This window comes from Larus michahellis, chromosome Z (genome assembly GCF_964199755.1).
Source record: "Larus michahellis chromosome Z, bLarMic1.1, whole genome shotgun sequence".
Classification (NCBI taxonomy): domain Eukaryota; kingdom Metazoa; phylum Chordata; class Aves; order Charadriiformes; family Laridae; genus Larus; species Larus michahellis.
The window spans coordinates 40,241,557-40,258,919 of record NC_133930.1 but is presented as its reverse complement, the minus strand read 5'-3'; the positions used below and the strand labels follow the sequence as shown (position 1 = coordinate 40,258,919).

Sequence of the window (17,363 nt, the reverse complement as noted above, 5' to 3'; positions counted from 1 at the left end):
GGCTGTGGGGAACCTTGTCGAAAGGCTTGGAGAAATCCAGGTGGACAATGTCCACCTGGCAACCCTCATTAACCATTACTTTGTTGTAGAAGGCAGTGGGTTTGTCAAGCACAATTTGCCCTTGGTGAATCACATGCTTCATTTGACTTGTGATAGCTCCCAGGAGGATTTGTTCCATAACTTTCCAAGGGACTGAATATGGACTGATAAGCCTATAATTTCCTGGATCCTCCTTTAAGCCTTTCTTGTAGATGGGGGTGACATAAGCCTTCTTCCCGTCTTCTGGGATGTCCCCTGATCTCCACGACTTTTCAAAGACTATGGAGAGTGGCCTCACCACAACATCAGCCAGTTCTCGTAACACCCTTCAGTGGATATTGTCAGGGCCCATTGATTTGTAGGGGTCAAGCTCCTGAAATAGTTCACATACCAACTCTTCCTTCACTGGTGGTGGGTCTGTGTTTGCATCAGTCTGGAATTCTGTTCCCAAGGCCTGGGGCCCAACAGTGCTTGTAAAGACAGAGGTGAAGAAAGTGTTGAGAACCTCTGCCTTTTCACCTTTCTCCTGTTTAACAGCAGGCCAACATTTTCCTTCTGATTCTGCTTGTTGCTTTTGTACCTGAAGAACTCTTCCTTGTATAGTATTTGACATTTCTGGCCAATTTAAATTCGAGCTGAGCTTTTACTTTTCTAACTGCAGCTCTGCATGACTTGGCAATGCCCCTGTAGTTCTCAACTGGTATTCGTCCCCTTTTCCATCTCTGGTATGCTTCTCTTTTGGTTTTGAGCAGACTCAGAAGCTCGCAGTTAAGCCAAGGGGGTGTCTCTTGCTCCACCTACTTCCCTTCCCTTTAAAGTGGACGAACTGTTTTTGTACTTCCAGGAGAGTGTTATTGAAAAACTCCTAGAACTCGCTAGCTCCTTTTTGCTCCACAGAAGCGTTCCATGGAATCCCTCCCAGCTGAGCTCTGAGCAAGCTGAAGTTTGCTCTTCTAAAATCAAAAACCTTTGCCTTTGTATGAATCTTCAGCATCCTCAGCAGGATCCCTAAATGCACAATATTGTGATCTCTGCAGCCAAGGCTATCACTAACGAAGATATTACACAGCAGGTTCTCTTGGTTTGTGAGTTGCCAGTCCAGCAGTGCCTTGTTCCTGGTTGGCACATCTCACATTTGTATGAGGAAGCAGTCCTCTATGTGTTCCAGGAACTTGATGGGTGACATGTGAGCTCCTGTATTGTTCTTCCAACAAATGTCTCGGTAGTTGAAGCTGCCCATAAGAACCAGATTCTCTTGAACTGAAGCTTGCTTAAGTGACGCAAATATTGCTTTGTTGGCCTTATCTTGGTTTGGAGGTCAGCAGAAGATGCTTACTGTAAGATTCCCCTTGGAGATGACCCCTCTGATCTTGACCCAGCAGCATTTGAAAGGGCTTCCACAATCACTGTAATTGACTTCTATACATTCAAGGTCCTCTTTAACAATCAAGCGTGACTCCTCCTCCCCTTCTTCCTGGCCTCCATCACGATCTTCTTAAGACATTTCCAATCTAAGTGGACATTCAGACTGCTTCAGGAGTTTGAAACAGCATGCATTATCTTCTGTAAAAAACAGTCACAAATTCCAGGTGATTGTACATGCACGCCAAGGCATCAAAATGCAGACTGATGGTTTGAATGCAGGTTCTGGATACAAATGTATTTATTAAGTTCTGCTTAACAGTCAATGCAAGAGATGCATTAACTGGGAAGAATCTAAAGTGATGAGGAAAGAAAATTCTCTGTATAAAAATCTATACACATAGAGTGAAATGACTTAAATTCAGCAAACAGGGCTTGTAAGGGAGAGAAGGGTTCAAAAGGACAGCACTAAAGTGTGATAGATACTGTATATATTTTAATTGAGAACACCTCTGAAACCTTCTCACACTGCTGAATAGATAAAAAAAATGACAGAACTGAGTCAAAGTAAGAAATTAGTCAAGAAAGGAATTCTGAAGATAAGATGGAAGGAGTGAATGAAGAAAACCATTGGCAAGGGGAAGAAGGCTACCAGGAAGGGAATATCTTCCCTTGACATTGTGTATTTTCACCAGTTTGAAGATATCATTTTGGTGCCTGTTTTAAAGGCTTTACCTCCCACCCACCAAACAAGCAGGAGTATCAGTGGAAGCCAAGAACACCAGAAATTTCATGGTGAGAACTACTTCAGCACTTGAAAAATGTTTCAAGAGTGGGAATTACATAAGAAAGGGTTGAGGTCCACAAAACTACTCTTGTTCTAGTTCTCGGAACAGCATATGCTAGAGTGACTGCTTATTTTTAGAAAAGAAAAGACAGAGATGTGTAGCTCCTAAATAATTAAGACTGCACACCAAGCAGAACTTGCCCTTGCGTAACAGTTCAGAACAGGCAATTTGGTGGGAATGAACAACACTACCATTCTTAGACCACTAAAGATTTGGCTTTGTGTCATAAGAAAATTCGCATTTTTCTTTCCTTGAAAGGCCTCTATTCATGAATGATTAATGCTCAACAAAAGCAGTAATTATGTAACTTTAATCAAACCAACACACATACAAATACAGTTTCTGCTTCATAGCAGGATGCCCATCTTGTTCACTGCCACAGCAAGTGACTATGTCTGATAGCACAGATAGCACAGTACTGTATTTTATTAATGAGAGGACAAGCCATTCCAAAACAAAAAAAAAAAAGAAAAAGACAGGTAACTTGGCAATGTGATTTCAAGAGAAGAACTCTGTGTCAAAGAGGAAACTCTGGATCACCTTTCAAACTCATAAACAATTTCTGTAGGAATTCTGCAAATTCAAAAGATGACCTATAGTCTCTGGAAGGCAGAATGTAAGGCCTTCTAGCAGTATGATGCTGTCCTGGTTCCGGTGGGGATAGGGTTAATTTTTCCTGGTATTCCATGCCATGTGAGCCACACCCACCCTGAGCTGCTGGGGGAGGGGGCAGGAAGTTGCTGCTTAAAAGCGGGCTGGGGCGTCCCGGGTCCAGCCGGCAAGCGGTGGGGAGCGGTGGTTCCGTAATCGTGTTTGTATATTCCCCTATCCGTGTTGTTGTTGTTGTTTGCCTGTTCCCTTTGCTGTCCTGTTAAACTGCCTTTGTCTCAACCCAAGAGTCTTGCCTTTTCTTACGATTCTTCCTGTATTAGGAAGGCGCGAGCGAGCGGCACGTGGTTCTTTGTTGCCCTCTGAGGCTAAACCACGACAGTCCTTTTTGTCGCCCAACGTGGGGCTCGAAGGGTTGAGATAACGACAGAATCCAACTAGAACGTGGAAAAAACGGTTTTGGGTTTTTTTTTTGTATGCATTTATTTTATTAGGTAAATAATCACTGGTCATCATGTTGCTTGGTTTGTTCTCATGGCTGTGTTACATAAATTCCTATATGGCTTATGTACTCCCTGCGATGCTGTTTACCATGTCTGGAAGAGGGATGAGGATTATCATTCTGCTGTCCTGTGCGATATCTGTTTATGATATGATAACATCACTGTTCAGACGGTTATTTTGGGGTGTTTATGTGGTTTTGCTGTCCTGTCCGTACATTGGACACCGTCTCTCAGAATTTGTTAATAATTTCCCCAGCCCTTTTGCCTCCCTTTTCTCCTTCGGGTCAGGTATGACAGCTTTTGAGAATTTTGAATATCCTTGGGATACTCAAACCAGCGTGTTCCTAGTGCTATGTCTCCTGAATACGTTCCAGGTCTTGTTTAGGGTTAAGCGACTATTTAAGACTACCACCCGGAGATCTGCTCCGAGGCTGGATAGTCAGGGGTGGCATGGCATGTGGGAGAGCATGGGCAGGTACCTAGAGAACTACTCACCTCCAATGGTCTGGGACTTCACCCCTGAACAATTACAGGACCCTGATAAAGTGGTAGAATATTTGAAGGGAAAATGCAGAGGCACAACTCACCGCGCTGTGCTGGGCCCTGGCCAGTATCTACCAGGCACTGCTCAGAATTATGCAGCACCCTCAAGGGGAAGAGATGGAAACCAGACCAGCAGCCACTGCGGCTGCTGCAGCCCCTGCGTCAGCCACTGCGGCTGCTGCAGCCCCTGCGTCAGCCACTGCGGCTACTGCAACCCCTGTGACGGACACTGCGGCTACTGCAACCCCTGCGGCAGCCACTGTAGCTACTGCAATCCTTGCGACAGACACTGCGGCTACTGCAACCCCTGTGGTAGCCACTGCAGTTACTCCAACCCCCATAGCAGCCACTGCCACTGAACCAGGGAACCAACCCATGCCGGTATCAGTTGCCCCCATACAGAAGAAGAAGTACACAAAGAAATCAGTTCGCTTAGTAAGAGATGATGATGAACCAGGGTCATCACAAGAGCAGGAGGAAGAGGCAGAACCAGAGATAATTACTCGATCCCTATCCTTGAGTGAGCTGCGGGATATGCGAAAAGATTTCAGCCGACTTTCAGGCGAGCACATTGTCACCTGGCTGCTCCGGTGCTGGGACAATGGGGCCAGTAGCCTGGAATTAGAGGGTGGGGAGGCCAGGCAGCTGGGATCCCTGTCTAGGGAAGGCGGCATTGACAAGGCGATTGGGAAAAAGACCCAAGCCCTCAGCCTCTGGAAACGACTCCTGTTAGGCGTGAGGGAGAGGTACCCCTTCAGTGAGGATGTTGTATGTCAGCCAAGCAAGTGGACTACCATGGAAAGAGGTATCCAGTACCTGAGAGAATTAGCCGTGCGGGAGATGATTTATTATGACTTGGACAATGCAGACTTACCCACAGACCCTGATGAGGTGCGATGCACAAGGCCCATGTGGCGGAAGTTTGTACGGAGCGCACCATCATGATATGCCAACTCCCTGGCAGTAATGGAATGGAAAGGTGAAGAGGGACCAACAGTGGATGAGGTAGCTGGCCGGCTCCGGCGATATGAAGAAAGTCTCTCTTCCCCCCTTGTCTCAGCTGTGGAGAAACTGTCGCGGAAGGTCCAGCAACTTGAAGAGAATATGTCCTACTCCCCACCTGCACGGGCCAGCATCTCAGCTATTAGAAGCAGGCATTTCCCCACTCAAGAGAGAGAGTACAGAGGGTACACACCACGAGGCACCCTGTGGTTCTACCTGCGGGACCAGGGAGAGGACATGAGGAAGTGGGATGGACAACCTACTTCGACCCTGCGGACACGGGTACAGGAGTTGCAAGGAAGGGCAACCACAAAAGGGGATCCCTCCAGGAAAAGTGCCGCCCCAGTTTCCAGTGGGCCGTTCCCCAGACAAAGCAGAAGGCCTGATCTTGCTTCTGATCCTCTTGAAGGAACTTCCAAGTCATTTATGCAAGAAGTGAGTAATGGATACTATGACCAGTATTAGGGGGGCCCTGCCTCCGGCCAGGTGGAGGAAAGGGACAACCGGGTTTATTGGACGGTGTGGATTCGATAGCCTGGCACATCAGACCCACAGGAGTATAAGGCTCTAGTGGACACGGGTGCGCAGTGTACTTTAATACCATCAAGCTATAGAGGGGCAGAACCCATTTGTATTTCTGGGGTGACAGGGGGATCCCAAGAGTTGACTGTACTGGAGGCAGAAGTGAGCCTAACTGGGAATGAGTGGCAAAAGCATCCCATTGTGACTGGCCCAGAGGCTCCATGCATCCTTGGTATAGATTACCTCAGGAGAGGGTATTTTAAGGACCCAAAAGGGTACCGCTGGGCCTTTGGCATAGCTGCTTTGGAGACAGAGGAAGTTAAACAGTTGTCTGCCTTGCCTGGTCTCTCGGAGGATTCTTCTGTTGTGGGGTTGTTGAGGGTCAAAGAACAACAGGTGCCGATTGCTACCACAACGGTGCATCGGCGGCAGTATCGCACTAACCGAGACTCTCTGATTCCCATCCATGAGCTGATTCGTCAACTAGAGGTTCAAGGAGTGATCAGCAAGACTCGCTCACCCTTTAACAGTCCCATATGGCCGGTGCGAAAATCTAATGGAGAGTGGAGGCTAACTGTAGACTACCGTGGCCTGAATGAAGTCACGCCACCGCTGAGTGCTGCCGTGCCGGACATGCTAGAACTCCAGTACGAACTGGAGTCCAAGGCAGCCAAGTGGTATGCCACAATTGATATAGCGAATGCATTCTTCTCAATCCCTTTGGCAGCAGAGTGCAGGCCACAGTTTGCTTTCACTTGGAGGGGCGTCCAATACACCTGGAATCGACTGCCCCAGGGGTGGAAACACAACCCCACCATTTGCCATGGACTGATCCAGACTGCACTGGAACAGGGTGAAGCTCCAGAACATCTGCAGTACATTGATGACATCATTGTATGGGGAAACACAGCAGAAGAAGTTTTTGAGAAAGGGAGTAAAATAGTCCAAATCCTTCTGAACGCTGGTTTTGCTATAAAGCGAAGTAAGGTCAAGGGACCTGCGCAGGAGATCCAGTTTTTAGGAATAAAATGGCAAGATGGACGCCGTCAGATCCCAATGGATGTGATCAACAAAATAGCAGCTATGTCTCCACCAACTAGTAAAAAGGAAACACAGGCTTTCTTAGGTATTGTGGGTTTTTGGAGAATGCATATCCCAGATTACAGTCAAATTGTAAGCCCTCTGTATCAAGTAACCCGGAAGAAGAATGATTTTAAATGGGGTCCTGAGCAACGACAAGCTTTTGAACAAATCAAACAGGAAATAGTCCATGCAGTGGCCCTGGGGCCAGTCCGGGCAGGACAAGATGTTAAAAATGTGCTCTACACCGCAGCCGGGGAGAACGGCCCTACCTGGAGCCTCTGGCAGAAAGCACCAGGGGAGACTCAAGGTCGACCCCTAGGGTTTTGGAGTCATGGATACAGAGGATCCGAAGCCCGCTACACTCCAACAGAAAAAGATATATTGGCAGCATATGAAGGGGTTCGAGCTGCTTCGGAAGTAGTTGGTACAGAAGCACAGCTCCTCTTAGCACCTCGACTGCCGGTGCTGGGTTGGATGTTCAAAGAAAGGGTCCCCACCACACATCATGCAACCGATGCTACATGGAGTAAGTGGATTGCACTGATCACACAGCGAACTCGAATGGGAAACCCCAGTCGCCCAGGAATTCTGGAAGTGATCATGGACTGGCCAGAAGGCAAGGATTTCGGAATGTCACCAGAGGAGGAGGTGACGCGTGCAGAAGAGGCCCCACCATATAATAAACTGCCAGAAAATGAGAAGAAATATGCCCTCTTCACTGATGGGTCCTGCCGTATTGTGGGAAAGCATCGAAAGTGGAAGGCTGCTGTGTGGAGTCCTACACGACGGGTTGCAGAAGCCAGTGAGGGACAGGGTGAATCGAGCCAGTTTGCAGAGGTGAAGGCTATTCAGCTGGCTTTGGACATTGCTGAGCGAGAAAAATGGCCAGTACTTTATCTCTACACTGACTCATGGATGGTGGCAAATGCTCTGTGGGGGTGGTTACAGCAGTGGAAGCAGGGCAACTGGCAGCGCAGAGGCAAACCCATCTGGGCTGCTGACCTATGGAAAGATATTGCTGCCCAGATAGAGAATCTGGTTGTGAAAGTACGCCATGTAGATGCCCACGTACCGGAGAATCGGGCCACGGAGGAACATCAGAACAACCAGCAGGTGGATCGGGCCGCTAGGATTGAAGTGGCTCAGGTGGATCTGGACTGGCAACATAAGGGTGAACTATTCATAGCTCGGTGGGCCCATGACTCCTCAGGCCATCAAGGGAGAGATGCGACATATAGATGGGCTCGTGACCGAGGGGTGGACTTGACCATGGACACTATTGCACAGGTCATCCATGAATGTGAGACATGCACTGCGATCAAACAAGCCAAGCGTTTGAAGCCTCTTTGGTATGGAGGGCGATGGCTGAAATACAAATATGGGGAGGCCTGGCAGATTGATTATATCACACTGCCACAAACCTGTCAAGGCAAGCGCTATGTGCTCACAATGGTGGAAGCAACCACTGGATGGCTGGAAACATACCCTGTGCCCCATGCCACTGCCCGGAACACTATCCTGGGCCTTGAAAAGCAAGTCCTGTGGCGACATGGTACCCCAGAGAGAATTGAGTCGGACAACGGGACTCATTTCCGAAACAGCCTCATAGACACCTGGGCCAAAGAGCATGGTATCGAGTGGGTGTATCACATCCCCTATCACGCACCAGCCTCTGGGAAGATAGAACGATACAATGGACTGTTAAAAACTACACTGAGAGCAATGGGTGGTGGGACTTTAAAACACTGGGATACACATTTAGCAAAAGCTACCTGGCTAGTTAACACCAGGGGATCTAACAATCGGGCTGGCCCTGCCCAATAAAAACTTCCACGTACTGTAGAAGGGGATAAAGTCCCCGTAGTGCACATGAAGAATATGCTAGGGAAGACAGTCTGGGTTAGTCCTGCCTCAGGCAAAGGCAAACCCATCCGTGGGATTGCTTTTGCCCAAGGACCTGGGTGCACTTGGTGGGTGATGCGGCAGGATGGGGAAGTCCGATGTGTACCTCATGGGGATCTGATTTTGGGCGAGAATAGCCAATGAATCAGATTGTGTGCTGTTAATTGCTAAGTAACACTGTCACTGTATGTCCTCATTGCTATAATTGCTATCAGTTGTACTACAAGTAAGGCACAGGGATGATGGGATAAGAACTGATCTCAGCAGCTGGCGCCCAGCAGTTTCCTCAAGATCTACATCTTCAGCCCACGGACTGCGTGCATGAGCCACACCAGGTGCACCAGTCACAAGCTCCGAAAAATACAGCATGCAACAGACCAGCACCACCCAGCATCTCACCTGCCCTGAGAGACTGTTCTAACAGATGGAGCCCAAAGCCGTGGATTAAAAGAACTCAACGGACACTTTGGAGGGATGGCCCATAAACTAAGGGCATTATATGTGTGTGTATATATATATATATAAAACAGGGGAAAGTGGTGGCAATTCATTGGAACCTGCTGGGCATGGCATAGATGGTATGGAATAAGGGGTGGATAATGTCCTGGTTCCGGTGGGGATAGGGTTAATTTTTCCTGGTATTCCATGCCATGTGAGCCACGCCCACCCTGAGCTGCCGGGGGAGGGGGCAGGAAGTTGCTGCTTAAAAGCGGGCTGGGGCATCCCAGTCTGGCCGGCGAGCGGCGGGAGCGGTGGTTCCGTAATCGTGTTTGTATATTCCCCTATCCGTGTTGTTGTTGTTTGCCTGTTCCCTTTGCTGTCCTGTTAAACTGCCTTTGTCTCAACCCAAGAGTCTTGCCTTTTCTTACGATTCTTCCTGTATTAGGAAGGCGCGAGCGAGCGGCACGTGGTTCTTTGTTGCCGTCTGAGGCTCAACCACGACAGATGCACATCTTACCTACAAGGTTACTTTCTTATTAATTTTCACTCCTATTCCAGAGTGCCATTATTTCTGCAGCAATCACAGCAATGGGTTTAACAGAAAACCAGTGTTATGAAATCATTCAGGATACTTTAATAACTGTTTTAAAAAAAATTGATAGCAGTTACAGCATGCTGAAGACAATTGCTGGCCCAAAGTGAATTGTTTGTGAATCACTGTTACAAGTCAACCTCAACAAAGGCTGGTCACGCAATATCCCCTTAGCAAATGACAAGTTTTTGTTTTCACAAGCTTACGATAAAAACAAAACACACCTTGGAATTTGTCTCAATACAAATTCTTTTCTTGGTCTAACTTATTTATTATTATTATTTTGTGATTAAGAACGGAATCCAAGGAAGAGATAAAAAAGCTGCTGCTCAAGCCTCAGGGGAACTGTTCTTGATTCATCCGTTTTATTACTACAAAAATATATTTATTGGAATTGACAAATGAAAATGGAAAAATTGAACTTTCTAACACATTTTTGCTTACTCAGGCACCTCTTTTAATGCCCGTGAAGGAAGCAAAATCTAGTTTCAAACCTAAGCCCCTTATTTCTTTAAATTATTCTTGAATAATCTCCTGCTGTAGAGCAAGCAATAAAATTCAGCAACCATCTGTGCTACGAGTTCTCTCTTTTAGAGACTGAAATAAATTTTTCTTCCTATTAGTCTCATGCAGAGGTTCAGAAAGTGGCACTGAGACCATGTCAGCTTTAACTGTACAGCTGACAGTGTACAGTGACTTTACAGTGATCATTTAATTTATTACCAACACCTTCTGAAGCTCTAAGAAATGAAAGGATGAGAATAATCGGCAGGACAAAAAACTTAAGCTGATGAATTTTAGACTATGAAACTAACTGGATTTGTAGCAAGTTGTGCACACTGTGACAACAACTGTCTTTGCTACCTAAAGGGCCACAACAAATCAAAAGTTTTACTATTCTCCTTTTGCTGATTACTGCTGATTGCAGTACTATTGGCTACTGCACAGGTGCTTTAGTGTTTTTTCGTACACAATGAAGACAGAAACCCATAAAAATGTTGCCAGTTTCAGGCTGAACTACCTTTTATTGTCTCTGATACTGTGGACACTAATGTGCCAGGCCAGGATCTGTCCTCCTTGGCAACAAATAACAGCACAAACTTGAATAGGCGTAGGCACACAACCTCATCTCTCTCAGACCAGCCAAGGTCTTACTGACTTACACTGATTTTTACTTCTGATGCTACTGCTGAAAAGGACACACCTGCTCTTTCTTCCCCAGCCCTCACAATCTATGCATTGGTACTCTTCCCACTCACAGTGCCAGCAACATTTTCTCTGTGTCCAGCCAACCAGTTACAAAAGACCTGATACAACTACAAGTCTTCAGCAGGATCAGTTCCCCAATTCACATAAGCACTAATGCCAACCACGCAGCTGAATTAAAAAAAAAAAAATAAATAAAAATCACACCCTCACAGCATAAAACAAGTTGGATAGTTTCTCTTTTGATGGGCTGCAGAAGGACAAATTAAGCCTGAACTAGCAAAAAGCCTACTGCCTCAAATTTAATGTGTCATCACCTCCTGAACACACCTCAATGGACACTGAATTTATGCTAGCTCAGTGTTTTGTGCCATACGGCCAGCAAGCTCTTGTCTTGGTCGTGGGACCTCTGGATTTCTGTCTAATCCACAACCAGAATCAGGTACAGTTTCTTCCCACTCTAGGTTTTCAAAAGTTAGTTCAGGAGAGAAAAGCAAGACTTTCACACAAATTCAGGTTAAACTGTACCTTACGTAGATACTGAGAAGGAAAGCATGAACCTATATAATTAAGTATAACATAAATTACAATTCCTGCAGCCGTGCAAACAGAGAAATTGCACATTCCCTGTACTACTGCTCCTGAGTGCCAGTATTTCAAAGCAGGTAGGGACATTTCTCTTCCACCTACCAGCAGTTGCCTTTAAATGGGAACAGATCAGCAAAGGGAAAAGAGCTGCATTTCAGGAAGAGATGTACTTGGAATAAAGTGCTCCAGGAGAAGTCCCACAATTTCTAAACCAGACAAAAAGCCTCCCAGACACACTCAGCTAGACCCAGCTTCACATTCAACAAATAGCATCATCCTACCTCTTCAGATTGCTCTGTATGTGCAGAGTCATAGAGTATAACAACAGGTTACAGGATGAAAACAGAACAGAACACCGACAGTAAGGTATATGGAGTATCTGCATCACCAGTATATATTCTAGCACTAGATGTGCTGTCTCATGAATTACTGTTAGTTACAGATGGGTCTTCCCCTCACTCTACATCACTCCAAGCTGAAATCCTTTTTCAGAACAACAAAATAAATGAGAACTTAAATCCTCTCAAATCAGGTATTAAGTTTGCACATGATCCCACAAGCATACTAAGAAGGATTTTAATATTGCGTTTTCTACAGATAATGGCTTTAAGGCTAGTTCTGTAAAATTTAAATTTGTTATTTTCATAACACAAAGGCGCTAATCAGACATGCTTAATGTATGTAAAGGCAGTTTACATTCAGATAATAATAAAAAAAAAATCAACTGAACTGAAGCTCTTTAACAACTGTACAAGTTAGGGACAAGGCTACTAAAAGGATTGGAAAAGTCTGTCCTTTAAAAAAAACTTGCCAAAAATCCCAAGCTGAAAAAAATATATGATATTTCTAGAAAGTATACATTGCTCAATAATTATTTCCATTAGAGTGTGAAGGTTGTAAATGGCTGGCAAACCTAACTAACCACTGATGTGACAGTAAAGGATTAGTTCCAAGTACATAGTTCACAGCCTCTTGATATAGTAGATACGTTTACTCATTTAAACAAGTTTTCTTGTATTTTCTGCATATTTGTGTGGGACTATTAATGTCAGAAAACAAATCATTTAACAAACCATGAGCAGAGAGGAACTGAGTGGGATGCAGGCTTCATTTAATTTTATAGAAATTCACCTCTACGCTCATTCACAAAGTTATTTTCCTATTCTTCTTTTAACCCTCAACTGTTCTTTGCTAAGTCTCGATGCATTCCTTGCAAGCAGCTCATGAAAAATATAACCATAACATTCTTGCCTTCTTTAAAAGTAGACATCCTAGGGATGTCTTTTAAGATGGCGTGGATGTAAACTTTGTCCTTGTTTATCGGTTCTCCCTTTTTATAACTCATTTTATCGCAACTGAAGTTTGGCCTATGAACTTTCTGGGGAAAAGCTGGTGATTCTTCCAGAAGACATCTGCCTTATTGCAGGTGCTATAAAGCAATGGAAAAAGAAAAGGAACTCTGCCTCAGCAACTCCACCTCACTATCACCCCGGAAGGCAAGACGGTGTTTGCTTTCTTTCACCCTCTGTACTACTGTCATTCAAACAGGTTTTAAAATCTGTCTAATGAAATGGTAGAGATACGTAGGGGAGAAGAGCTGAAGCAGCCACTGATTAACACTGCTCTGCAGCCACGCTTCCCACAACGTAGCTGCCATTAGTTAATTTATTTCTACTACTGTCTGTGGAGAAGCCTGCTCTAATCTCCCAGACCAGCCCACTCTGCTGCTTGGTGGGACTTAATGAACTGGACTGGTGTAAAATAGCCTGCTTCCTGCAGGAAGCATTTTCAGCAAAGTTAAAAAAAAAAAAAAATTAAATCCACAGGGTCTCACTTGGTCAAAATGGTTCAAGCCATATGGTTAGGCCAGATGTGAATCTTCTACTACAAGGAAGCATTTGTTATTCAGTATACCCATAACAGGAATCTACGCACACTATCACTCCCATGCAAACATAGTTTATCTTTTCCAAGACTCCTGAAAAGATACTAAGCCTCCATAAATTGTGTAATCCTATAAGCCAAACCTCCTGAGGAGAGTGCCTGTTGAAAAATAGTATGTCTTCTTCAAGCTACATTTAAAAAGAGCTCTCTTTGAACATTCAGAAGTTGCAATTAGACTCAAGATGTATGCGTGGTTATTGCCTTGTCCATTACTTCTGCACTAGAGCTCTCGTCTTTGAGTGCCTGCTGTGCTTAGAGTCCCATTGCAACACCACTTCTTGCAGCTGCTTCTGATGAAGCTTCTGGAGATGACTACCCCATCTCAGCATGCTCTTTGCAGCTGACACATCTGAGCTATCAATTTAATTTTACATTAAATCACAGAGACATAAAATAGAAAATCCCACTGAATGACCTAGTTTTACTGTTTCTCCACAACTTGCAACCGCTACAGCCACAGTACTCCTTCACTTCAGTTCACACTGTTTTTCTCTCTATAAACTCTTTGCCCAACTGCTGCAGGTCACGTTTCGTGAAGCTGGACTTCTGCCCATCTCCCTCACCTCTGGATCTTGCTGCTGGAGAGGGTGGGCGAATGGCTATTACTAAGTTGTTCTTTATTCCTACAGAACAAAATTAGCTTAGTGCCACTAGTCTGCTCTGCAAGAAGCAGCTGTGACCTCCAGAAGAACACTCTATCCCAGGTTTTTCTTATAATAAGGCACTGTAACTCTGTAACTCAAAATAACCAGAAAGACAGACAGGTATTTATTTGTACAACGCAGATTTAATTAGAAATGGTACCATAGACTTAGAAAAATAAAGGTCTGCAGCAAAGAGTCGAAATATCCAGGGTGTATCTCTTCTTTCAGAAAGCTGAAATTATACTGGTCTATGCCATGTTCTTTTGTCATTCTTTTTCTTGGCACCACAGAGTGATGCCTCAGTACAAGCTAATGCAGTGCTACATGCAAACTACATGCTGCTGTATGTAGTGTTGGCTGTGCTTTCTAAATTATACACATCAATAGCTGTGCTATTAAAATATAAACAGTAGACTTTATCTTTTTCTGTCATACTATGCTGAATGCTAGCATAAATGATGGATCATTAAAGAAGAGCAACTGATAATGTTGTATCTTCTTTTTCCTTTCTATACAATTGCTGTTCAAAGTTGGTGAAAGTAGTTTTCTTGTAGTTCTTTGAAAAATTTTAACAACTTTTTTGGGATGCCCTCCCAGAAAGAAGCAGTTAAGACATCCATTCACACATTAGATTCTTCCAGCTCAACTGCTATCAGAATGATTTTCTGACCCAAGCTGAATATGGTCTCCCTTCATTTTCCAAAATTGGATTCAGGTGACTCCATGGCTTTCAGTTTATTTTTCCTTCATTTCAAAACATTTATGCTGAAGTTTCAGGAGTAGCCATGAATCCAGGTGCTTTGGTTCTTCTCTCTCTCTCTCTGAGAAACAGCATTTGAGACCTATAAGTTTGGTAGCAGCTGTTGCTCCAGGCAAGGCCACCAAAGACAGTCATTTTGGGATCTTTGCAGAGGTACAAAGTGCTCAAAAGCCTGCCATTGAAAACATAGGTCCCAGTGCAGCAGAAACTCCAGTAGCGAAGTTTCAATGTCTGGAATAATAAACACCCTACATGCAGACATTAGACACAGGACATAAGCCAATGCTAAATGTGATGCAGCAATGCTGCTTGTACGCTTCTGCAAGCTCTAATAATAGGTAGTTGTTTCCTTTATTCGTGCAAATTCCCTTTCCTCCTGCGAAAAATGACTCACACTTACGATACACAGTTTTGAACAGGTTATGTAAAGTACTTGTAATACGCTAAGCAAAAAAGCCGCAAGACATGTAATAATGAGAAACAAAGTCTAATTGTGTATGTGTGTGGCAGCCTCCAGACTACAAGTAGAGAATTTGGTAATCTAGTACCAGGTTTCCACAACAAGTGCAGTATATATATCTGCTTTGTTTTCTGGTGTGCTTTTCTTCTATGCTCTTAATGTGCTTTGACAGACCTGTCTGTGCCCCATTCTTGCCACCATTGTAGTATTAAGCATCAGGATGCTACTGAAATCTGTTTTGGCAGGAAGCAGATTTAGGGACTACTGTGTGATTGATGGCATTGCAATGCAAAAGCTGCACATGTGCAGATTTAATTAATTCAGATAAAGATGCTACCAACATTTGTTTAGCTGAGCTGAACAAAATCATAAAGAAACTACTGGAAGAAACTAAAGTCCCAGAAATGCAACTGATTACTTATTAGCCTGGAAAGCTTTATCATGGATGAAGTCAGAAATGCTCTCCTGGAGAAAGTTTGTTTTTATACAAGTGAGCTAAACTTTAAAATAATGAAAAACAGTCATTACTACAGATGTTTGGAATACATGTATGGCTCTTGTAAATAATCTGCATAGATTCAGGGTATGTTTGGAGCATATCGCTACTGCACAGCAAAGATACTAGAGGTCAGATATAAACTTTCCATTACAAACAAGATTCCTTTTTCCCCGAGGATGAACAAGCAAGTAATCCCTTTGGAAACTCCCCCAAGGCCAAACTATGCTAAAGAGTTACAGCAGGCCAAAATACACTGGTGCATATACACAGCGAAAGGACATGCACATTTTGAGGATTGCCCATTTTCACCAGTGAATGATTCAGGTGCTTTTACTTAGCATAGAGCTACAAACTAATTTATCACAGCTAACTAGTCCTCAGAGATGAGATGCACTAGATGAGAACATGGAGCTCAGCAGTGCACACCCTGATAGTATGAACAGCATGCAAAAAGCAGAATTACAGAATTAAGAGACAACAACAGAATAGGGAGCAGATTAAGGAGTCTCTAGTTCCCACTCATTCTCCAGCTGCTGCAGCAAGTCAGTCCCACATCACCAGGTACAACTGCAGCTGTATGTCCTTTCTACACCAGTCAGTCCAGTCCAGCTGCTACTCCAAGCAGAATCTACATCATCCGCTCCAGACCCTTCGGAAGTAAGGGGGAGTGAAACACGAGGAAAAGAATGTGAAGGTTTTCTGCATGCCCCAGCAGAAAATTGTTTTTCTTCAAACAGCCATTAGAAATAATTTGTTTTCTGATGGAAACAGGTTTTAGTAACCCATCATATATATCATCTCTATATCAATGGGACAGACTGTATTGGCTAAGGTAAGCCATTCCATATACACTAGATAAAAACACCGTTATCTCCAAAACAAAAATACCTTTTTTTTTTTTTTTTTACACTTGCATAAACTAGATCAATTAAAAAAAAAAAATCAAGTATTTGCAATTGTGTTCTCTAGTTTCCCCCAGGTTTCTCTTATGAGACAATTCACATTTCTTAATAAGGGATATTTACATTTCCAGATCAAGCAACTAAAACACTGCTTAATATATATTGATTAGTTAGGCTTATTCCTCATTGGATCTGGGACAAGAAAAATGCTTCTAAAGCCAAGATATTTATTTAATTTTCTCTTATGGGTCATTGGATTTTACATCACCAAGCAGACATTTTCCATGCATCGCTTCTCCCGTTTGTATATAATTTATATACACGTATGATTAAAGTTACACAGACATAATCTTTGCATGCTATTATGAAAGATGAATGGACACAAGATACAGTTAAGCAGAAGGCTATTTTGCTTTTTAGATCAGATTGGGGATTGCTCCCTCTCATCCCCCACCCCATGAAGGAAAATATGACCTTTCAGCGGGGCAGTATCAGTGCATCCCTTATCTCTTTTATTTTGGGCATTACAGACATTCCAGCAAGCATGAGAGTATCATGTACTTTTTGCCACAAAGTGACTGCAGATCTTGAATCAGCAAGTCCTTTTGCAATTGCTGGGAGAGGATGAAGAGGCACATTGGCATTTTGCTCTGCAAGAAGATAAAGAGCCCAAGGAAGATTTTAAAGTTAAGACCAAACCACACAGCTTATGACAGCATTACTGTTATTGAGTCCTCATGTGGAACCAGTGGGTCCCACAACAGGAGATGATGGCACGATTACATTAACTCTTCCTTGACTAATCTCTCTGCTTTGCAACGGTGACCTTTTACCTGGGGTGAGGTTGAGACTGAAACTGTCAACACACTTCAGGATGATTATCTCCCAGAATTATCACTAGAAACCCCTTGAAT

The 17,363-nt window shown here is 44.0% G+C and overlaps 1 protein-coding gene across 5 annotated transcripts in view; it reads right to left on the bottom strand.

Annotated features, from left to right (window-relative positions):
- Positions 1-17,363, bottom strand: part of PIP5K1B (phosphatidylinositol-4-phosphate 5-kinase type 1 beta) — a 114,075-nt gene that overhangs the window by 59,121 nt on the left and 37,591 nt on the right. The window lies entirely within an intron of this gene.